The sequence below is a fragment of the Leptonotus elevatus genome, chromosome 4, assembly GCF_054856555.1.
Source record: "Leptonotus elevatus isolate MCC_2025b chromosome 4, RoL_Lele_1.0, whole genome shotgun sequence".
Classification (NCBI taxonomy): Eukaryota; Metazoa; Chordata; class Actinopteri; order Syngnathiformes; family Syngnathidae; genus Leptonotus; species Leptonotus elevatus.
In genome coordinates this window covers 27,331,997-27,356,321 of record NC_141242.1, presented here as the reverse complement: position 1 = coordinate 27,356,321, position 24,325 = coordinate 27,331,997, and the positions used below count along the sequence as shown (strand labels likewise).

Below are 24,325 nucleotides of genomic sequence, written 5' to 3'. Positions count from 1 at the left end.
CTGCTTCAGAAAACATCTCATATTGTGTTACATCACCCGCTGACAGTACGTACATCATATAGTACAGTGCAGTACGTAACCAGCCAAGCATTTACTATGACGGGGGGACGACAGAGAAAGATTGAATCAGTCCTGACACAACCTCACATTTTGTTTATACATGAAGGAATTAACATGGCAGAAGGCATGTTATGTTGGAGGGACAATCCCACTGCTGCACTCAGCGAATTTTGGAAGAGAACTCACTGAGAAATTACCTTTACGACATCCCACTGGACGACCCAGACTTGACGTTATTTACGGACGGCTGTTGTTTTAAGGGCAATAAAGGACTCCAATCAGGTTTTGCTGTAACACAGATGATATGAACAACTTTTGACCTGATAGTGGCAGAGAGACACACAGGGCCACAGTCAGCTCAACGAGCAGAAATAGTGGCTGTAACAACTGCACTAAAGATAGCGAAAGGAAAGACTGTAAACATTTACACTGACTCTGCGTATCCACATGTGGTTGTGCACACCGCCATGGCAGAATGGCAAAGGAATGACTACATGACTGCAACAGGGACACCTATTAAACACCATCAAGACATCTTTGCTTTGAAAGATGCCTTACTACTGCCTAAAGCAGTAGCTGTGATAAAATTTAAAGGACATTCAAGAAATAATGATTTTGTGTCAGTAGGAAACTATTCGGCAGACAAGGCGGCAAAGGAAGCGGCGGGCTACAGCCCAACACTACAATTGATGGTGAGCGAAGGTGAATTAGGAGAAGGACAAGAAATAACAACAGAAACAATTAAGCTGTGGCAGGAAAAGGCAAGTCCAGAAGAAAAAAGTGTGTGGATGTCTAAAGAAGGACAAAAAGATGAAGCAGGTATATGGCGGAAAAAAGGTAAATATATTCCATCGCAGAAACAATTGAAAAATCTGAAAAATGTTGGTGTAGAGGAAACATTGAGACGACTACACACCTGGTGGCATCGCTACATGAGACAAATTGTTAAAAGTGAACTGCAGGACTGCAGTGTTTGCAATAAATATAACAGTATGCCTACATCTAAAACTCCTCAGGGCAATCACGATCCGGAAGTGTTTGCTCACAGGTGATTTCGATGGATTTCACTGACATGATAAAACCAGTGGCAGGATACAGATATTTGTTGGTAATAGTGGATTCCTTTTCAGGATGGCCTGAGGCATATCAATGCAAATCTGAAACAGCAAATGTCGTGGTAAAACATTTGATTAATCATTACATACCATCACATGGGTTTCCCAGGAAAATTTGATCAGACAATGGAACCCATTTCAAAAACAAACATCTACAAGCAGTAGAAAAAGCATTGGGGCTAAAACATACATTTGGTTCAGTGTATCATCCTCAATCCCAAGGACAGGTTGAGCGAATGAATAGAAATATTAAAGAAAAATTGGCTAAAGCACTGTTCTTATCCAAGTTGAATTGGCTACAAGCTCTTCCTGTTGCATTAATGAATGTGCGAATGTCACTAAACTCAGCCAAAGGTTGGACTTCGTTTGAGTGTCACACAAACAGACCATTTCTGGCTCCTACGGCACCGCTGGGAGAGTCGCACCTTGCAGGACCTCCAGTACTCAAACAGCTAGCATCTACGTTCTCCAAGCTAACAAAAACAACCAGATGCTCCTTCAGAAATAAATGATGTGTGGTTAAAAGTGACTAAAAGAAAATGGTCTGCTCCTAGGTGGACTCGACCCCACAAGGTGACGGAGAAGGCATCTTGTGCAGTGCAATTGCACAAAAAAGGGGATCACATGGTACCACATCTCATCTACGAGGCCCGCCGGATCCGCCTCAGGCTCAGCGATCCCACCACCTGCGGACCACCTGACGACTCGACCTGAAAACCACGTCTACTGATCCCGTTTCCAATTTTCCCTATTGAGGACATCATTCAATAAAGATTGAGTCACACTTACGGGCAGAATAATCCCAGTGACCAATCAGAGGACCTTGGGCAGTCTACCCTGAGGTCCTCCAAGAAACTGACAACGCTATTTTCTCATTCAACAAAGGACAAACCAGAGATGGCTTCAAAGTGGGAACGCATCTCCATCTGCTGCTACATCACGACACTCTTTCTCATATTGATTTTTCTGCCAATCTGGTATCTCTGGAAGCCCCTCAACACAACCTTGAACGTAACCACAACACATCGTATTAAGCGAGGTATTGATTCTCCACTCATTCCCTGGATCATATCCTGGACTTATAATAACTCAATTGCTGTGACAGTGGCCCCAAACACGAACCCCTCTGTTAGAATTCCCATTAGATCTATGAAGGGATTTAGGAAAAGTAGGCAGACTAAAGGGGGAGACTATACTATTGACAGGACATGTTTTACGGCAAGACTGGAGTGCTTTTATAACTACCCAGAACGGATGTTACTGGCCACCGGGAACTAGTGAGGAGGCTATTTTCTTTAGCAAAAGGGTAACACTGCGTAAACTGGGAGGTCAACTCGAATTGACCTTTGCTCTTCCCGGTGGAAATATACGGCCGCCTAATGCAACTCTATATAACACCTACTGTTGGGGATTATTACTATGGGCATGGTTCTCCGGAGCTGACCCCTATTTTCCCATTTTAGTTTGTGTCAATAAGACTATGAGTAATTTAGAACAACCAAACATGACTAAATACATGATGGTGACCGGAGTGAAGGCTGTTAGCATACCGCTTGATGGTGTAGTTGAGTGGTTCCGTGTTACGACAGGGTTGTCCGGCAGCAGTAACAATTGGCTACTGCTGGCTAGCGAAGCAGCTCGTGCCTCTAGCGAAAACTGTGTGTTATGCGTAGGACCACGACCTCTATTGCGAGTAATCCCTGCTAAAATAGAGGATCACTGTGTAATGGAACTTATGAATAAAACTGTCCCCAATGTCAATTGCTCTATATGGGATAAGGTGTATCAAACAAAGTTGCGGATGGTAATTTCTCATGTATAAAAATGTCAGGAACAGGAGAACAATTGGGAGAACTAAATCACATCACTCACTGCATTTCGGCAATAGACTTGGGACAACGGTTCCAACCTCAATCTAGAGGCGACATATGGTGGTGGTGTGGTGATAACAGAATATTTGATAAGTTGCCTTTGAATGCAAGAGGATATTGTGCTCTCATCACCCTCCTACTGCCAGTACAAATCTACCCCACCTCTGTTGATAACCTTCTACAAATGATTGATAAATGGGAACCAAAATGTCCTCCTTCTTTTCAGAAAACCAAAAGGTCTTCTTGGCAAGAGCAGAATGTCCCCACCTACATTGATGCAATTGGAGTACCAAGAGGTGTGCCAGATGAGTACAAATTAGTTGATCAAGTACTCTCAGGATTCAAATCTATAATTTGTTGGTGGTGCACCATTAACAAAAACGTAGACAGAATTAATTAGTATAATTTGTACATTATAATGTACAAAGGCTAGGAAATTGGACTCAAAGTGGTTTTGAGGCTGTACACGGCCAGTTGGCTGCCACATCTTTGATGGCATTCCAAAACCGATTTGCACTAGATATGTTGCTGGCAGAAAAGGGCGGAGTCTGCTCAATGTTTGGAGATCAGTGTTGCACCTTCATTCCTAACAACACTGCACCCAATGGAAGTTTGACTATTGCAATTGAAGGGCTGCGTACACTCAATAAGAAAATGAAAGAACATTCAGGTGTGACTACTTCTGTATGGGATAATTGGATGGATGTGTTTGGGCGCTATAAAACTTTAGTTTCCTCAATTTTGATATCTATCGCTGTATTTGCTGCTTTGTTAACCACATGCGGGTGTTGCTGTATTCCATGTATTCGTTCCCTTTGCCAAAGAATTATTACCACTGCTATTGAAAAACAGGACATACGAAATAAGTCTTCTTATATGATGGTTGAGTCTATCGCTCCCCCAAAGGAGCCCACTGTTGCGACGTCCGACGAAGAGGACGAAGATCCCGCTGGAATTTTTCTCTGAAATGTTTTTTAAGGTTTTTTCTGTTTGTGTTGGACTCTTTCGAGTCCAATTGAAGGAATGTTAACATTTTCTGTTTCAATTTAAATTTTAACTGTTTTGATTTTAGTTATAGCTGTGTAGATTTTAGATATAACTGTGTTAACTCAGTAAAGCTTGATGAGTATACTAATGTGAAAACGTTTGAAGATTCTTCCTTCCTCTTATCTGGGAAAAGGAATGTTTTAAAAGGTTTCCTGTGTTTTATCTGAGGATGTGTATGTTTAAGTGCTGTCAGAGTTTCTGCTCATCAGGTCATCAGGTCTAAGGTCTAAGGTCTAAAGGACAGATCTGGGGTTGAACTAAAATATGATGCTGTCAAAGTCTTATCAGCTTTCTCCTGTCTCCCTTCCATTATTCACAGGACTGGGGGATTAAGGGAGAGGGGGGGGCATGTATCCTGTAGGAGGCTTGTACTACTTTTTCAATATTGTATAAGAATGCTGTGAGTCCGCTGTAAAGACACACACTGAGGGAAATCTTAGAAATTTCTGATATAAAACCTTCGAAGGAAAAACTGTTCACATGATCTCAACTCTGATTCTGAAAACAACTTTACGAACACGCGGAAAACAAAGATCGTTTTCTAACAGTAGCTATACGTATATATGTATTTTTATTGTTATTCATGTTTTTATTATTATTATATTTTATTATTATTATTAATATATTCGTTCCTATTCTCAACGTGTTAGAGTCACTGCACGTCTGCTCTCTATTGGCTTGCCTCACTGTTCGTGGTCATGGCCCTTGTTTGATTTAATTTAATGTGTTTGTGGGTATAGTTTTTTGGCACTTTGGAGGTGTAACTGTTCTTAGACCACCCACATGTTTTTGTTTTTTTTATGTGAAGTGCCTTTATTGTTCACCTATATTCTGTTTTACTCTGGCAGATTTATTTGTTTGTCACGCAGCAAAGACAAGATTATCCCGTTACAGAGTCCTTTGGTTGTGTGTCAACGCTACAATTTATGATGTCGGCTGACAGGTTGGACTCACTGAATTTTATGTCTTGGAATGTTAGGGGTCTTAACCATCCAACTAAGCGTAAGAAAATCTTGACATTTATTAAATCAAAAAAAGTAGATATTGCACTTATTCAGGAAACACCTGGAAATTGAGGAATAAACAAAAAACATGCGAAAATAGCCAAAGCAGGGGAGTGTCAACTTAAATTCGAAAAACCTTTCAATTGTATTTAGGCATTCTCAGATGATGCTGGACGTATTTTGCTTTTACTTGCGGAGATACAGGGCCGTAAATTTATAATAGCCAATGTTTATGCTCCAAATGAGGACGACCCCTCCTTGTTTGGACAATTGGAACATTGACTCAGTGAGATGGGTAATTACCCGATATTGATGGGTGGGGGTTTTAATCAGGTCATTTACAGTTTTCTTGACCGCAGTACGCCACCACAGCTCTTTCTGTCATGATTAGGGTTGGGTTTGGGCTAGTTTTGTTTTACTTCTATCATAGCTCGGGTTTATTTTTGGTTTGGTTTGATTTTGTCCTCATGTTTCTTTGAGTTTTGGTCATGATCTGTGTGTTAGCATGTTGTCCTTGTGTATTTCCCCCGTCTCGTCAAGCTTGATCATTTCCACCTGTTTGCCTGCCCTTTCTTGTGTGTCAACCAATCAGTGCCCTCACCCACTTGTGTCATTCCCAGGTGTGCCTCGTTATGTCATTATTTTGTGTGTGTGTGTGTGTGTGTGTGTGTGTGTGTGTGTGTGTGTGTGTGTGTGTGTGTGTGTGTGTGTGTGTGTGTGTGTGTGTGTGCGTGCGTGTGTGTGCGTGGGTGGGGGTGTGTGTGCGTGTGGGTGTGGGTGTGTGTGTGTGGGTGTGGGGGTGTGCGTGCGTGTGTGTGTATATATATATATATAGTCTCTCTTCTACCCTCTGTCTGTGTCGATTCATTGTGTTTTTCCACTGGTCATGCTGTCAAATTTTTTTTACCTGTCGTTTCCCCTCCATGTTTCGCCTTGCTTGTTTCTTTTAACCTCATTAACCTGCCCTGCCAACACCTTGTTTGTTTTCTTTATTTTGTTTTATTAACTATCATTTTTTTCAAGTCACCGCTGCCTCCTTGTTCTGCTTCGCCGTCTTTGGGTCCACCTCCTAGCCACTTTGTGTCAGAATGAATCGACCACACCCGGACCCAGCGTGGAGCAAGTTCAGCCTGCTGACCAACCATGATCCCTTCACGTAGGCTCAGATTTTTTGTCTAATATTTGTTCATCCGTGTCCCCCTCGCCTGTTTTGTCGAGTTCACTACCTTATTTCCTGTCCCACAGTTTTTTAGCGATTATTCAGATTTTGAGCTCTCTGGTACTGAATTAGATTATTTTGATTTAGACACCAGTTTTTCTACTCACAATGATTCCTCGAGTGCTGCTTATGACACCATTTTGCCACCCCACGTTTTTGTTGACCACAACAGTTAGATTCTGATTTAGAGGATGAATGTGAAGAGAGTGAGTGCCACGATTTAGGTTTGAGTTCAAGTGAAAGGTTTTAAAAAAAATTGTTTTCATCTCCCCTGACGTCACGTCACATAGAACATGTGTCCGCGTCACTTCGTCCGCTGTCTCAGTCACCCCGGTTGCAGTCACAAACACCATCTAGCCCCTGGTCACCTTCATGTTTGGATTATGTCACCACTTCCCCTCGTCCCTTACCTAGTCTTGTCTCACCTAGTCACGCACCCCCAGTCTCGGTCCCTAGTGTGACTTGTATTCCCCGGTCCCTTGGTCAGCAGGCTGATGCGACAGCAGACCAACTGTTTCGGCAGCCTGCCTCAGTCAAGTCCAGCCAAGCACAGTCCAGCCAAGCACAGTCCAGCCAAGCACAGTCCAGCCAAGCACAGTCCAGCCAAGCACAGTCCAGCCAAGCACAGTCCCCAGCTCGAAGGAGGCGAAGACCAAGGCAACGGCGAGCCAAGCTGCAGCCCCAAGTCATGGAATCTCGTCCGCCGCTGCAGCCCCTGGCCACATTGCCTGCATCGCTGCAGCCCCAAGTCACGGAACCTCGTCTGCTGCAGCCCCAAGTCACGGATCCTCATTTGCTGCAGCCTCCAGTCGAAGTCACGGATCCTCCTAGCCACGCCGTGTCACCTTCAGTAGGGGTAGCGTGGGAGGCATTTAAAACATTTATTAGAGGTCATATCATACAATATTCATCAATTAGGAAGAGGGCTAGCAAGGTCAAACAAATTGACCTGGAGAAGATCACCTCAGCAGAAATTTCATTTAAGCAAGATATGACCTCAGTCAATTTGTCTACCTTAGTGAAACTTAAATACGATTTTGACTTTTGACTTAAGATTCTGAGTTCTCTTTGTTTGTCTGAGGCATAGGCTATTTGAGGAGGTAAATAAAGCAGGCAAGATGCTGACTAGATATCTCAAAATGAAGGAGGTTCAGAGTGCTATACCAGCCATCAAAACACCATAGGGGACTTTGGCGGTTGATCCCAGTGACATTATTAATAGGTTCAAAGAATTTTACATGGCATTATATTCATCCGAAATGCGGGCGGAACCAGATGAGATAAACGAGTTCCTATCTTCAATTTCCTTACCTTCTCTCACAAAGTGGCAAATCGATTTACTCGATGCTCCTCTTGCTTGGGAAGAGATAGTGAACGCTAATAGAGGCCTACCTACTGCTAAGGCACCTGGTCCAGACTGTTTGGTGCAGAATTCTATCCAACCTTTATAGAGGAACTTTCGCCCTTTTAAAACATCAAGACGTCTTAAGACAAACATTTACAACAACAAGACATTAGTCCTTGACAGAGCAGCACATGGAATGCCCTCCAAACAGATTTTAGTGTCTTAAAGACAATGAATATCTTAAGACATCTAAATTCATATTTAAATGCAGATCTTAAGATGTCTTGAGACATGGTATCATGACAGAAGCAGCACATGGGATGACTCCCAAACTGATTTTTGTGTCTTGAAGACGTTTAATGTCTTCAAGACATATTTCCTTTGTCTTAATACATGCACATCTTAAGATGGCTTGAAACATGCAGGTATAATGAGAGAGCAGCACATGGGATGCCCCCCAAAGAGATGTTTGTGTCTTGAAGACATTGAATTTCTTAAGACAGCTTGAGACATATTTCATTTGACTTAAGACATGCACATCTTAAGGTGTCATGACATTATATGGATGACTCAAAGAAATGGCCAAGCTTCTTGTTTCAATGGCAGTATTATGATGATAATGATCTACTGATATTTTGCTGTAAAACCTTATATAATGTTATTGGAGTGTCAAATAAAAATTTAATGATTCCCACCCCCAAAATGTAACTTACACTATTTATAATTTAGAGCCCTGTGTAATGGAATTATTATGGTTCGAACTAAAAATAATTAAATAACAAGTTATGAACAAACAAGCAATGTTGCTTCACATGGAACAGGATAAGGTGATGATGTATGATTTTCTTTTTTCTGCAACAAATATTCTCAAAATAAGATGAAGATAAACTGAAAGTGAAATAAAGTTGTTGTTTTTTAAAGTGCTTAATGAATAAATGATTGAACTCAATATCACACAAAGAAGAATCAATTTTAAATATACAATAACAATACATTAATAATGATTACAACAATATGTCATAATGTATTAAATAAAAGTTTGTTATTCAACTTAAAATAGATTTGAATAAATAAATATATGTAATACCATAGAGATTTGAGAACAAAACACAATCAGACTAATTCAAAACTTCAAACTATTAAATTTAATTTAATTTTAAATAAAATTTCGACGCGCACGCGCTTCAACAGGTGGACGTCGGACGACATCTGATTATCAGACGCGTCAAGGAAGCAGCGTTTTTTTTTCCGTTTTTTTTTCATGCTGTTTGACAATCCAGACGGCAACTATATGGCGAATGGAAAGGTGAGTTAAATAATTATTTATTCGTACTGTGTATCAGTTTCAAATATCCCGGGATAACAAAGTGCAAGGTACAGCTGCCATCACTGTTGCGGCAGTGTCGTGTGTCAAAGGACCACTGTGGCTGTTCGCTAACTAGGTACAGTATGCTAGTTCAGTGTAAAACTGAGTATTTCTATCGCTTTACCGTGAGCTAGAAACAAACAAATTTTAATTCTTGTGGTTGCGTACGTGGTTTTTGAGCCGAGGCAGCAGCGAGGGAATCAAACAGTTTGTCTCCCACCCACCCCCTCTGGCTAACGATAGCTATTGCAATATAAAGTAGAGCATTTCTTGACAGCATGTGATTGTTGTTTCTTATATGCAATATGTGTGTATTATTTTGTACTGTGTATTTTAAGCTATTTTGTGTAATATTTTATATTTTTGCAGTTGATAATACTGCATATTAGTTTCTCATGTGTTCTCTCTAATATGTTTTTGGTCTAAAATATTTATTTTTGACTTATTTGTATTTTCTGCAAATTTTGGGGGAATAATTATTAGTTGCATTTTTATATTTACAAATATCTAATATTTGTATTTTTCTCACTTTCTTTTGATCAAACTTTTTTGCGCATAAGCTAGCTAATATTTTTGACAAAACACACATAAAGCAGTTTTGCTTTGACTCGTTAGATATATTATTATTATTGATGTTGTTATTGTCGTTGTCGTTGTTATTGGTATTATTGTAAATGCGTATCAAAGTTTTTAGGGTTAGATCCAGTTTCACCTTGCTTTCAATGTGTCCAGTTACAAGGTAGGGGAAAAAAAATCTTGTTGGATTCTCTGTGTTTATACCTTATCAAACGGTTGAAAATGTTGCAATTAAATAAATGTTAAATTTGAATGTGTTGATCGTTAAATTTCTTTTTAAGTTCTGCCTCAATCGAAATACGGTAATCAAAGTTCAAAGGAAAACAATTTAAGTTTTTAGGGTTAGATCAAGTTTCACCTTGCTTTCAATGTGTCCAGTTACAAGGTAGGGGAAAAAACCTCTTGTTGGATTCTCTGTGTTCATATCCTGTCAAACGGTTGAAAATGTTGCAATTAAATAAATGTTATATTTGATTGTGTTGATCGTTAAATTTCTTTTTAGGTTCTAACTCAATTAAAAAACTGTAATTACAAGAAAACTACAAGTAGCAGGATGCAAATTAATGTATGCTCACCAAATATGTTCAGCGGTAACAAACATTAGCATTCTGTATATACTGTGTAACATGGCTTTTCATTCTTTTTTGACATTAGTGTGAGGATTAAATGTCTTTTATGGTATCACTATTCACTGTTCCTCTTAATCAGTTAAATTTAACATTTTATTACTTTTGTCAGTTAAGCCCATGTCTCACTCAGCAACTCAGGCTTGCGAGGGTGCGCGCATGTAGCGAGAGTTTGTTTTCGTCAGGTTTCATTCAAGACTGCAAAACGTTGCAAAGACGTTCGTAAGACCTTCCGAAACCATTTTTATGCTCAGTTTTTCTTGTCGCCATCAAATTTTTAACATGTTAAAAAATTTCTTTGCGACTAGAAAAACGGTTTGCAAGCAACACTCTTGGCAATGTTTTGCAGTCTTGAAAGAGACCCAATGAAATGCCATCACTCGCAATGCGCGCACCCTCGCAAGCCTTCGCTGTTCAGTGAGACAAGGTCTTAACTGACAAAAGTACCGGTAATAAAATGTTAAATATAAAGAGGAACAGTAAAATAGTGATACCGTAGACGACATCCTCAGACGTGTGAAGACATCTTGAGGCATCTTAAGACTCGAGTCTATAGACATGTCTTATAGACATCTTGATTTATCAAGACGCCTCAATACATGTCGATAGACACATCTTATAGACATGTCTTGACTTTAGAAGACACCTCAAGACGTCTTAAGACATAACTTAAGATGTCTTGAGATACATTGATGGTTGAGTATGAAGGTGATAAAGACCCTTTTAGAATGTAAAAATTATAGGCCAATTAGCTTGATTAATTGTGATTGTAAAATTCTCTCAAAATTACTAGCTTTAAGGTTAGATAAAGTAATGTCTAGTCTCATACATCCTAATCAGGCAGGTTTTATTAGGTCACGCAGTGCTGTAGACAATATTAGACGTTTAATTGATATTATGTGAACTGTCCAAAACAATACTGCTCTCGAAGACCTCGGTCCTGTCACTGCGCTATCTCTCTGGATGCAGAGAAAGAATTTGACAGGGTGGAATGGCGCTACCTGGTAGCTACATTGGAGGCCTGTGGTTTGGGCAAACGTTTTATATCCTGAACTAGACTTTTGTATAGTGGGTCGAGAGCCTCCGTCATGACTAACAAAGTCATATCACAACTAGTGCTGTCAGGCGATTAAAAAATGTAATCTAATTATTTATAGGATTTTTAATTAATTAATCTATTTTAAGTTCATATCTGATAAAAGTCTCCAAATAAAGAATTAGATATCTAGGACATTACAAAATTGTAGTGCATGACTAATCAATTGAATACACTAAGAAGAGAAGAGTGCTTCATAAATGAAATTCAAAAGAAAACATTGAAGCACATCAACAAACCAATTAGGCCATACATTATTTTAAAAGATAATCTAAACTTAAATTTTGTTCAAACAAATTTTGAACAAACTTTAATCTAAATTTACACAAGCTGTGGTTGGTGTGTGGATGGCATGAGATGAACTGATAATAAATAGCTGTGGTGGTGGTTGAGCTAAACTAACAAACTGGTAATCAGGAAAAGGTTAGAAGGAGAGGTTAACAAAAAATTAAAGCTACAATATCTGGGTCATAACAACTCAAACCCAAAAGAGGAACTGGGGCTACAGTATCAACTCCTCAAATCAAAAATACCCCAAAGCTCGGTTACAGGATCTGACAATAGACAACTAACGCTATGTGTACTTAAGCCAGTTGCTCAAACAAGCTTGTTTAGAGTCTTAAATGATAAGTCAGGCTGGAGCTGCTTTTTTCTTTTTCTTTTTTACAAAAGGTACTGTTGGAAATTACACTCTTTGCCTTCCGCGTGTTCGTTTTCTTTCGGGTAGTGAGAATGTTGGTTATCCTAATGCAGACTGGAGATCGGTGAACAGGTCCTTCGAAGGATTTATTTCTACAGAATATTCAGGGCACAAGCGAGCTCCCAGCAATGGTGGAAGCCTCTCGCAAGTGCGAAGTTACAGCGGACTCACAACAATTTTATACATATTCATTAATGCAACAGGAAGAGCTTGTAGCCAATTGAAATTTGATGAGGCCAATGCTTTAGCCAATTTTTTTAAAATATTTCTATTCATTTGCTCAACCTGTTCTTGGTATTGGGGATAATACACTGAACCAAATGTGTTTTAATCCCAATGCCTTTTCTACCGCTTGTAGAAGTTTGTTTTTTAAATGGGTTCCATTGTCTGATCAAATGTTTCTAGGAAACCCATGTGATGGTATGTAATGATTAATCAAATGTTTTACCACTATATTTGCTGTTTCAGATTTGCATGGATATGGCCTCTGGCCATCCTGAAAAGGAATCCACCATTACCAGCAAATATCTGTATCCTGACACTGGTTTTATCATGTCAGTGAAATCCATCGAAACCACCTGACCCCGGAGCAGTCACGTCCGGCCGGATCGATAATGCCCTGGGGAGTTTTTTTTTTTTACTATAAGCCTTTACTATACCTTGAAATCATCGGTCTCATGGAGGTCTTTGGGCGGCCGTATCTCCCAAACCGTACCTAAGGGCATCCCCAGACTCGTCTCGACGACAGCTTTCCAACGATGTCAGTGCCATTGCTCCACGACATTGCGTTCCGCCATGGTGATCTAGCTTGTAGCCTCCGTGATGAATGGCAGTTGCGGCAGTGGCATCAACTACAGAAGCCCAGCGGCGCAACCCCGCGGGTCCCGGGTCATGGAAACCGATTTTGTACGTAATATACTTGCAGAAGGGGAATGTAATTAATACTCAACAGAACAGTTTAATACAATGATAGATAAGTTATCTGACAATGCATTCTCCATCATACACTTCAATTGTCGAAGTCTAAACCATAAAACATCTATAATCAAAGAGTTTCTAAGTGATCTAGCACACAAAAAAAGTGATTGCTATGATGGAAACATGGTTAAAAGAAAGTCAAATTGATCATGTACAGATTGAAGGATACAACATGTACTATGTAAATAGATAGGATAAAACTGGTGGACCAGTTGCACTACATAGATACGATCTTAAATTGTAAACTCATAGAACAGAAAAGTATGAGTGAGATTAATTTGATGGAAGCATTAACTATCAAAATAACAAATTATATGGGTACAAATATAATAATCACTTGTGTATATAGACCACCTGGGCCAGGAGCTGATTTTATTTACAGATAGAATCATTGAAATGTTTGAAGATGTCACAAACAAATCAATAATTGTACGTGGATTTCAATATAGATTCGGGCAATACTTCAAGAACAAATGACTTTAAGAACTACATGGAAATTGCTGGTCGATGTCCCATGATTTCTCAACCTACAAGGATCACTACCCACAGTGCTTCTATCCTTGATAATATATATACAAACATACATGGTGAACTAAAAAGTGGTATATTTACAATAGACAGTATAAGTTATCATCTCCCTGTATTTACAATCTATGAAAATTTAAGTATAAATACTGCGCAAGAGGAAACTCCAACCAATCATCATAAGAGACACATCTAGAAAAGCAATAGAAGTTTTAAGAGATTTGGCAGAACTGGGATCACGTATATACAAACGACTTAAATAATGCCAATTATATCTTTCATGACCACACTCACACATTCATATAATAAATATTGTAAAAAGATTACAATTAATGCACAAAGCAGGAAAACATACTACTCATAACCCTTGGATGACAAATGGGTTGAAAAATGCTTGTAAGAAAAAAATCTTCTATATAGAATGTTTCTCAAACATAGAACAAAAGATGCAGGATCTCGGTATAAAAAAAAAAAAAACTTGTATCCATCCTAAAAAGACAAAAAATGGATTACTTCACAAAATTATTAGAGAAAAACTAATGTAGTACAAAAAATACCTGGGGTATAATAAATAAAGTATTGAATAAAGGCAAGGCAAAACCAATCTATCCAAACTATTTAATGAAGGACCATCTGGTAATTCATTAAAAAGGGGAAATTGCAAACCAATTCAATGATCACTTTGTGAATATTGCCCCAAGATTATCACAAAATATCCGTAATGAAAAAAATTATTATGGAATCATACCAAACATTGTTAACAGTATTTTTATTGAGGCTGTAACAACCAAGTGACATTTTGAACATTGTTCAAAATTTTGCAAGTAAAAAAATCAAACAACTACACAGACTTTAATATGTCACTGATAAAGAAAATCATAAATGTGATCATAGAGACTTTCACATGCATTTGCAACTGATCATTTATAACAAGAATTTTCCCAGAACAAATGAAAATAGCTAAAGCAGTCCCACTCTTCAAAAAAGGAAATAAGAAGGATTTTTTAAATTACAGACCCAAATCTCTACTCTCACAGCTTTCTAAAATATTGGAAAAATTGTATGCGATAAGATTAAATAATTTCATAGCCAAGCATAAAATTTTAAGTAAAAGCCAATATGGGTTTCGTTCCAATCACTCAACTACTATGGCATTAATGGAGTTAACTGAAGAAATTTACACAGCCATGGATAAAAAACATGTTTTTGTAGATTTACAAAAAAGCATTTGACACCTTAGATCATGAAATATTGCATAAATTGTTTAAATATGGTATAAGAGGTGTCGCACATTAATGGGTTGCCAGTTACTTAAAAAATAGAAAATTGGTCTTGTTTTTGTAACATAGTGGGGCCAACATTTCGGGATTTTACAGAGTTGTGGGGCCCACCTATCCATGTGGGGCCATTTTGCTGGGCCCCACAAGTTTAGACCTCTTTTTGAAGGTCAAGACTTGGTTTTAGAATTTAGGTTTGAATTGGGTTATGGTTAGGGTAAGGAATACGGGTAGGCAATCATTTTTGATGGTTAGGGTAAGGGGAAGGGGCTAGGAAATGCATTAGGTCAATGAGATGGCCCCACAAAGCTAGTAACACAAACCTGTGTGTGTGCGTGTGTGTTTGTTAACAGAGATAACTGCTTTTTATTTATTATTTTTGGTGGTTTGGATGATTAATTTTTTATATTTACAGTGTATAATTACAATTTTAAATATTGTTAAAAAACAAAAGTTTATTTATCTCAAAACTGTGTAATTGTATTATTATACCATTATCATTATTTTAGTTGAAAATTATATGAAAATTACATTATTATCCTTTATCACAATAATCTTCCTACTAAGCCGCCTATTGCCCGAAGCCAGCTGGGATAGGCTCCAGACCCCCCCCCCCCCCCCCCCCCGCGACCCTTGTGAGGACAAGCGGTTAAGAAAATGGGTGGATGGATGGACAATAATCATCCAGAAAAATTTGTTGTTGTGACAGGCCTAGCCACAAGGTCACCAACACTTGCCACTCTCTTTGTCTCATGCTTTAACTTTGTCCCCAGTTGTCATGGTAACGATAGCCAAACCAGAGTGTGGTAAGGTGATACTGTAATTGTTTATCTTTTGTGTTTTTTTGACTGAAGAATTTTAAGGGAAGTCCTGGGAACTGTTTCAAAATGTGTAAAACTACACAATGCATGTCTCCCTCTAGTGGCATAAAAAGTAAGTACACTTAAATAAAGTCTACCAAGATAAATTGTAATGACATTTTTAAAATGAAACCCCTCATTAGTTTCTCCAACAATACACACTCAAATTAGGTTTAATAACTAACCTGTGCTAATTAATTATAAGATTGTTATGCCAATTAATGATCTCTATGACATTCATCAAGTATAAGGGAATTCACATTTCCGTGCCTTTATTTATCCACATGGCACAAGAACAACATAAAGTAATCCAAAGAAATGTGTCGTAGCTGTGCCAAGATGCACTGAGGCTAAGCCCAGTGTGTTTAAGCACAATGACCAGGCATTATAAAGAAGACCTATTTTTAGGGTAGCATTGTGTGATGTAAAAAGCTAAGCGCGCAATCATTATGCTAATCCCTTAATTCCTGCAAGGCAGATCAAACCGTACGCGTATGACGCTTTATCAAAGCCAAGGTATGGATTAAAGGGGAAGAATAGAGAAGAAAATGACCACATGGATGATGTTAATGATGCTCTTCAAACACACAGCAACAGTACTGACCACGGCAAAAAGAAAAGCCCAGTCCATGTCCGAGTCAAGCAAATCTGTGGGTAAACTCATGAAAGAGTTTAATGATGACAGACAGATATCAAGGCACTTCAAGAACACGGGATTAGAGTATGGCTAAAAATAATAATGATGATGAAAATAGTATCAATAATAATAAACAACTTCCTTTTTGCATTCATGAGAATACAGTATAATTTACAGTCAAAATTTGACCACCACCACCAACATACATGTTTTTAATAAAGACTAATAGCACCCAATGGACTCTATGCATTACCGTGTTTTCACGTAAGCCCTCCTCTTGACTGACTGTGTGTGAACATTTCCGTGGACAGGACATTTATCTATACAGTAAATGCGGCCCTGGTTGAAGACTGGCAGGCATGATGAAAGCCCGAAAGAGTCAACTGAAATATGACATCTTGGTGGTTTTGCTTTAAGAAACTGCCACCTACGAACGTTAGACTGAGAGGCAGCGAGTCCGGTAAAGTTGGCAAGAGATTGGCAGATTCACTTTTGTCGGCCCAATAACCCCAAAATGAAACGTCAGTGCAACACAAACGATGGTTTATTCCAATCTCTGTTAGGTCGCCAATGTGCTACAATTTGAATTTCAGTAACACAATTTGTGGCCTGAGCAGTTCATGTGTCGTCATTCTTTTTCGCCAGGCTGCGCTAAAACGGGGGTCCAGGGGCTGTCAACAAATAGAAGCTGTTGAAAAGAAAAAATGCCATTAAAAATCCATAACGTCATCATTGTTCATCGTCATAATCAAATCACAATAATTACACACATAGGAGATGTCCGCTGAGACGCGGGTCCAGGGACTGTCAACAAATAGAAGCTGCTGAAAAGAAAAAATGCCATTAAAAATCAATAACGTCATCATTGTTCATCGTCATAATCAAATCACAATAATTACACACATATGAGATGTCCACCTGAAAGCATTACAAGCCCCCACCCTTTGGGGCAACATGAAATTTTAGAAATACGTTTTTTTTTTTTAAATAATACTCAATAACTTAATGATAGATCTTGAGGTATATCTTTAGGTTTCACATCACATATAGATGATGATTTATTTCTTTGGAATAAACTAATTACAGTCAATTTTATTACTTTCCCCCAAATCGAATTTCTGATTCAGTATGAACAAAATTTGCAGGGTTCAACCAGAGTTGGTTGCCAGACAATTGTGGGGCACAGAGGTGAACAAACTTGCACATCAAGGGACAATTTAGTGTTCAACTAAGGCTACGTTCACACTGCAGCTCAATTCCGATTTTTCGAGTATCTGATTTTTTCATGCAGTGTGAACGGTACAATTCAGATTTTTTCACACCCGACCTGGGCCCAACCTTTCATATGTGGATGTAAATCGGATATGTATGAGATGCATCTGCACTGTGAACGCTCATCCGCGCGCCTCAAATTGATGTCATCAAAAGCCTGATATGCGCTCTGCGCGGGCGGCAGAGAGTGCTTGTGTATATACAAAGCTGTTTTGAGTAACAGTGTTAAATTTGTATTTGTCTTTAATTTAATTACACTTGAAACAGGAAGCATGAAGTTGACATGTGTGGCGATAGTAGAAATTCAGCCCTGCAGACGGTTCATCACTAACGGCGATGACGCAAAGTCATCTTCGGTAGACTTCTCAATGAAATAAGGAGGTCGAGGAGTGTCCCCTCGTTTCCCTCAAATTACCTCTTCCAACCTCGCTACTCTGGCGACATGAGATGAAAAAATAAATCAGACGGATTCCTGTTGCTGTTTGTAAGCAGCACATTCAAATCTTATGCACGAGGAAGCCGATGACAGTAAGCCAAGTGTGAAAACAATCGCCCTATTTCACAAAGATTTTGGACCTGGTTGACAGTAAGAATGACGTTCAACAAATTGAATTAAGTCATGTTATTTTCTTTATGGATGATTTGAACTTTTCTGTTTCTGTTTTAATTAATATAATTTTGTTAATGGGCAAATATATTCATTGTGCTATGTGGAAAAACTGTAAACCCTCCTATCAAGGATTTATGGCTGATTTTAAGTTGTTTTTTTAGGCTTGAAGAAGTGGGAAAAAAACTAATTGCAAAGAAAATAAGTGCCAATATGAAGCAGTTTTTGTTGTTTTGATTTTTGATGTATACGCTCCTTGTCATGTTTGGGGCTCTGGTTTTGGTTGGGGGTCTCGATTGGTCCTGAGTGTGGTCCTGCCCTTCCTCGGGTTGACCAATCCGGGCCCTCAGCCACTTGTGCCTGGCCCCAGGTGTGTCTAGTCACCTCGTTAGTGTGTGTGTATTTAGTTCCCTGGTTGTGGTCAGTCAGGGTGGGATCATTGCCGCTTGTCGCGGTCACCTCCGGTGTTCTGTCTGTTACTTTGATTTTGGATCCTTTCAGATCTTTGTTTATTTAATACTAACCAGTACCCCGGTTAGTGTTTTTTGTAAAATAAAGTATGTCAGTTTAACCTGCATTCCTGCCGTGGTTCTCCTGCCTGCCTGCATTTGGGTCCTCCCCTCCGCACTCGTGACAGACTCAACTCCGCACCATGACAGACCCGTAACACTCCTTTTATTTTAAGTGACGTGATGTGAAAGAATCCCCAGTTTTTATTTATTCTCATATTCTTTGTTGTTGTTTATATTGTTGCCATGTTCAGGCGTTGCATCCTCTACAAGTGTATGTTTATAGAAATGTTAAATAATAATTTAGTTAGATGATATGCTAACTAAAAAGAGTTTATAATACAACAATTGAGATACAACAACTTTGAATATAATAACAAATCAGGTAAATTTCTTGCAAACCAACTTCAACGCAATCGGGAAAAATCGCTTATAATGGCTATTGAAGGGACAACTGGTGAATATACACAATCACCAGAAGAAATTAATAAAAAAAATTATAACTGTTATCACAACCTATACTCAGAAACTAACAAGCCTAACCCAGAGCATATTGAGGCATTCCTCAGTAGCTTAAATATACCTCAGTTAACTACTGAATATAAAGATATGTTAGATGCGCCACTTACTATAAACGAGTTGTACAGTGCTCTAGATAATATGCCAAATGGCAAAGCACCTGGCCCGGATGGTTATCCGGCTATATTTTTTAAGCACTTCTGGTTAATGCTTGCTCCACTATTCTGAAGAGTAGTGACAAAAATTAAAATTAATGGTCACATACGCCCACACATGAATACAGCAGCAATTAAACTTTTTAAAGCCAGAAAAAGACCCCACACTTCCATCAAGTTACCGTCCAATTTCACTAATTAACACTGATATTAAAATTATCACTAAGGCTTTCACATCAAGACTAGAAACAGTAATCCCGACAATCATTCATAGCGACCAAACAGGCTTTATTAAAGATCGTCACTCTACTAATAATATTAGGAGGCTCTTTAACCTTATTAGCATGTCACAGCGGCATGATAAAAAGGCAGTTATTATATCATTGGATGCAGAAAAAGCTTTCGACAAAGTTAACTGAAGGACCAGTTAACTTTTTTAACCAGTTTTGTTGCCAATTAACGGAACGTTGACGGATACCCACATATTTTGACTCACCACAGATTACTGTCACTTCTTTCCTGCGACTGCGCAAGAGCTATTCTGGGGTGTAGTGGTTTGCTGATTAATAAAATGATACAACAAACGCTGTGTATTTTTAATAAAAATACATTGAATCTCTCTCAAGCTGTGTTGGGAATAATGGCGAACTCTAGTGATGTTAAAAGATGTGCCGGGGATTCGAGGCTTGTATCGAGTAATAGAGTGGGTGTTAATAGAGTGGGTGTTTCCACGATGCGTGTATCGAGGCTTGCTTCATTTAGGGGAGTAGCCGAAAATGATGACGTCTAAAGCCTTGCTGGCAGTTGTACCACGTGACTGCATTGGGAAATGCTTCAGATTGTTTCGTGAGGTTTGAACCCCTCAAGCAGTGGCTGATTTCAGAATGTGTGTGTGTGTGTGTGTTTTTTGGGGGATACAGTTATCACGTAAGTTTCATGGTAGTGCTAGCCGTTTACTTTAGCGAGATAGTTGGAGAATATAGAAAACGGCGGTGCAATACTAGAAAATGGGATCCTTACAAGACAGTACAGCATTTGTATGGTGACTGGCACAGCTGACGTTCAGCATAATGGTAAAACACGCAGCTTTCAGACCGGTCACCTTAAGTTAAATAATTTTGTTTGTTTGTTTTTTAAATGTAATTTTCACCATGTATTTTATTTAAAGGGATACTTGACTCACTGAGCCATTTTCATTAGTGAAAGTGAAGTATTTTGTCAAAAATTTATTTGGTCATGTCAATATTTTTCATGTACAATTAATCCCTTTTAAAAAAAAAAAAATTCTCACTTGCTGTCGACTGAAGATGACTTCACCGGTGCTGAGGAAATAGGTAACGACCAATCACAGCTCACCCGTTTTCTGGGTTTGGTCAGCAAACTGAGCCATGATTGGTCATTAGTCGTATGGCGATAATTGATGTTGTCTTTTTGGACGAATTAGTAATTTGATCGGCGCTTGAGGAGGTCGTAATTCCCTCAATCGCCTATAGGGGCACCACATTCTGTTTACTTTATTTTTTGGAGAAACACAATGAATAAAATCAAAATCCTCATTTATTTATTCATAATCTGAAGTCGCCACATTCAATGTTCGTGGTTCTTTGTATTAATAAAATAATTACTAATCCACTTGAAACTGTGGTCGCTGGGTGACAAGCAGAATTAAGTAACCAGACTTTGTGTCACCGAACACAAAAAGAAAAAAAAGGAAAAAGGAAGAGCAGAAAGCCTGTCTGGCAGGTGGTGCACGCCGGGGCTTGAACCACGCCGGCGCGTTCGGTGCTATATCGCCAAGTCCGAGACACTTGGTCATTCAGGGAACAGAGATGCCACATGTTTGAAAAATGTGGCACGGCACCGGAGAGTCCTTTTGTCAGTTCTGGGCCAGACGAGGTGAAAAAGGGTGGAAAAAGGTGAAGCAGGAACAAGAGGGCCGGAACAAAAGAGTTGGCTGAGGTTCGCGCCGGCTGTTTTAAAGTTGCGGGGCGTGTCCATCAAAAGGGGTGAGGGCGCCGTCCCTCTTTTGGCTCAACCCAAGTCAGAGACTTAAAAACTCCAAATTATCAAAATAATTAATAATTAATAATTAAATTTGGTCAGGCTGGCAAGTCAAGTTCTTCCAAGCAAAACATGTTATCGTTACACATATCAACTAATAACGCATCATGAGATCATTTCGTTCTTTCCTAACTAAATAATCTCTGGGTTTACAATCATCATTCCTGTTGAAATACATATGACATTCTTCTTAGGCGCATGTTGTTTTATGACTGGATGAGACAGAGTTTGCAGACTGCCAGTCTGCCCAACGCTCAGATGTCAAATTTATAGAAACATGGTCTACGTATATAGAATCTTTTAATCTAAATCTGGTTACTTAATTCTGCTTGTTAGCGAGAGCCACCACATTGCGATAATTTATATTGCTGTCTCTGTATTTGGCAATTTGTAACTAATGGTTGTATTTCTATAGTCAGAAACCCAGTTGCTGCCAGCAGGATCGAGCAGACTACATCAAATGACACCTTTACAGTCACCAACTCCTCAAGATCCACTTCCAATGGGCACTAAGGGTTAATATTCGCAATCACTGCATGCCAATGGGTTAACTTTATAGGTGCTGTCCCCCCTGGCTGAGCGTGGACGGTTTTGCCCCTTTGTTGGCTGCTGGGTGGCGGCTGCGTCTTGGCTGTTCCCTGGGTCTCTTGGGGGGTGCTGCATTGCGGTGCTCTCCCTGGTGTCCGGGGGCTGAGTGGGCGGGTGGCGGTGTTGTGCCTGCACCGCTCCGGTGAGCCCCCTGGCACCTCGGGCAGGCCCCAGTATCCTGGGGGCAAGCCCTATCGCCCCGCCGTGCTGGTCCCACATGCCGGCCGGGGTCCCGGTAGGGGGTTGGGTGTGGTGGGTTGTCTGGTGCGCATCCTGCCCCCGCCCGGTTGGGAAGGGCCCCGCTGGTCTCTCCTTTTAACTCACTGCACTAGTTTTGCACAATACACTTTGATAATAGACACATAGGGCACATAACACAAAATTTGGGGGGGTGGGGTAGGGTGGAGACTCCGTCTTCGCCTTACAACTCCCCTCCAATTTAAATGCACCCCACAACTGGGGGAAGGGGGGGGGCATCGGTTGGGGCAGACCACAGTATTAAGCAGTGCTGCAGTCCCCCATCTGTATCCCCACCGCGCCACCTCCCCCCCTATTTTTTTTTTTAATGCACCACATACACTCACTGACATGTCTGGGAGGCAGGTGGATCAGAGCGGGGGGATATAATTTCCCTCTGCACCATCTCACCTGCTCCCAATTTTAATGCACCACATACACACACTTGTATATACACTGAGCCAGTGGGGTGCCTGGCGGACCTGCCGTGCTCCGTTCTGCTCCGTTCTGCTGCGTTGGGCTTGGGGCGCGGGCCGTGTTGGGGTGGGGGGCGCTCCTGGGTTTGCTCTCCGGCCGGTGGCCCCTGTGAGACCCGGGGGTTGTGCCTTGGCAATGCCGTGGCCTGGGGGGCCCTGTGGGGTTGTGCTTGCTCTGTCCTGTCCGGGGTCGACGGCTCCCCTCTTTGGTGGAGGTTTTCATGCATGCCAGATTCACCACACCAGCATCTATCGAAATTCAAACGCAATCTGCTTCTTCCTCTGGTTGTTGAATCGGTGGAGGCTGATATCTGTGGATCTCACTCTGCTTCATCTATCCTTCCTTCCTTTCCTCAGTCTTTCCTTTGGTCTCTTGAGGTCTCCCTAATTTGTCGGAATTTAGATGTTTTTGGGGTTGGTCAAAGATTCTGGTTGGTAACCCGGTGGGTAGTAGGTGATGTCTGGTCTGTGCTGGATTTCAGTTTCCTTTCTTTTCTTTGATACTTCCTCGGGTCTCCTGACAACCTCGCGACTCTAGCTTGATTCTGAAGTATTCGGTTTAGGTGAACGGTATGGGATTTTTAATAGGTTTTAGTTGAATTAAGTACACACACACACGCACATACTCACACACATACAAAAAAAAAGAGCAATGATGATGACATGTCGAATTGGTAAGATTACCAAATGAACAATACTGAGCTCTCTCAGCAAAAAAAAAAAGATGTCAGCAGGGGTGAAGATGATGCTTTTTGATAAAATACTTTGATGCCATAAACTTGTGGTTCTGGCTGGTGACAAACAAACATTCACATCCTGGTGAGATGGCCTGTGGTTGACTTCAAAAGAGTACAATCTCTTTTGGATTGTCTCTGGTTTAGGCAAAGGGGGAGAAACGGAAAAGCTCACTCAACCAAGGTTGACTAAACGCACATTTCCAAGAGGGAAATGTTAAGGAAAGGAAGAACATTTTTAAAAATGAGGGTGACTGGTCTAGAATTGTTACAGTCGTTACCTGTTTCCTGAGCACGCGCCATGTCATCTTCAGCCAACAACAAGTGACACAATTATTTTTTAAAGGTATTAATTATTCATGAAAAAGAATGATGTTATCACATTAATTATAGACAAAATATCTTCTTACTGTTGAAAATGGCTCAATGAGTCAAGTATCCCTTTAACAGTGAGTTTGTGTACCAAGGAAATTCAGTACAATAACAAAACCTTACTGGGAAGGAAAAAAAAAAAGTTTGTGACTAAATTATGCCTACATACTTTGTCAACAAAATTTACGGTTGGAACTTCAATACTTCAGTCAAAACAGACTTGAAAATCATTTATGCATCACACATTGCGTGGTTAAAATAATAATTAAAAAAAAGTAGCCCTTAGATGCAGAGTGCAGTTCGAGGCGTGCCGTCACTTTGGGTGGACTTAAACATTTGACTCAGCCCAATTGTATAACAAAAAAAATTCCCAACAAAATTTGCAGATTTAATGATGCGCCGTCTTATGACGTAGTTTTGTTTTGTTTTGTTTTGTTTTGAAACACATTATGGAGCAGTCAGTCAATTGGGGTAGAGCTAACTAAACGGTTTG

At 39.9% G+C, this 24,325-nt stretch overlaps 1 protein-coding gene and 1 pseudogene across 5 annotated transcripts in view; both read left to right on the top strand.

Moving 5' to 3' along the window:
* Nucleotides 1–24,325, top strand: part of LOC147176438 (membrane-associated guanylate kinase, WW and PDZ domain-containing protein 2-like) — a 324,669-nt gene that overhangs the window by 74,211 nt on the left and 226,133 nt on the right. The gene's annotated exons all lie outside the window — the stretch shown is intronic.
* Nucleotides 2,037–4,012, top strand: LOC147176440 (uncharacterized; annotated as a pseudogene).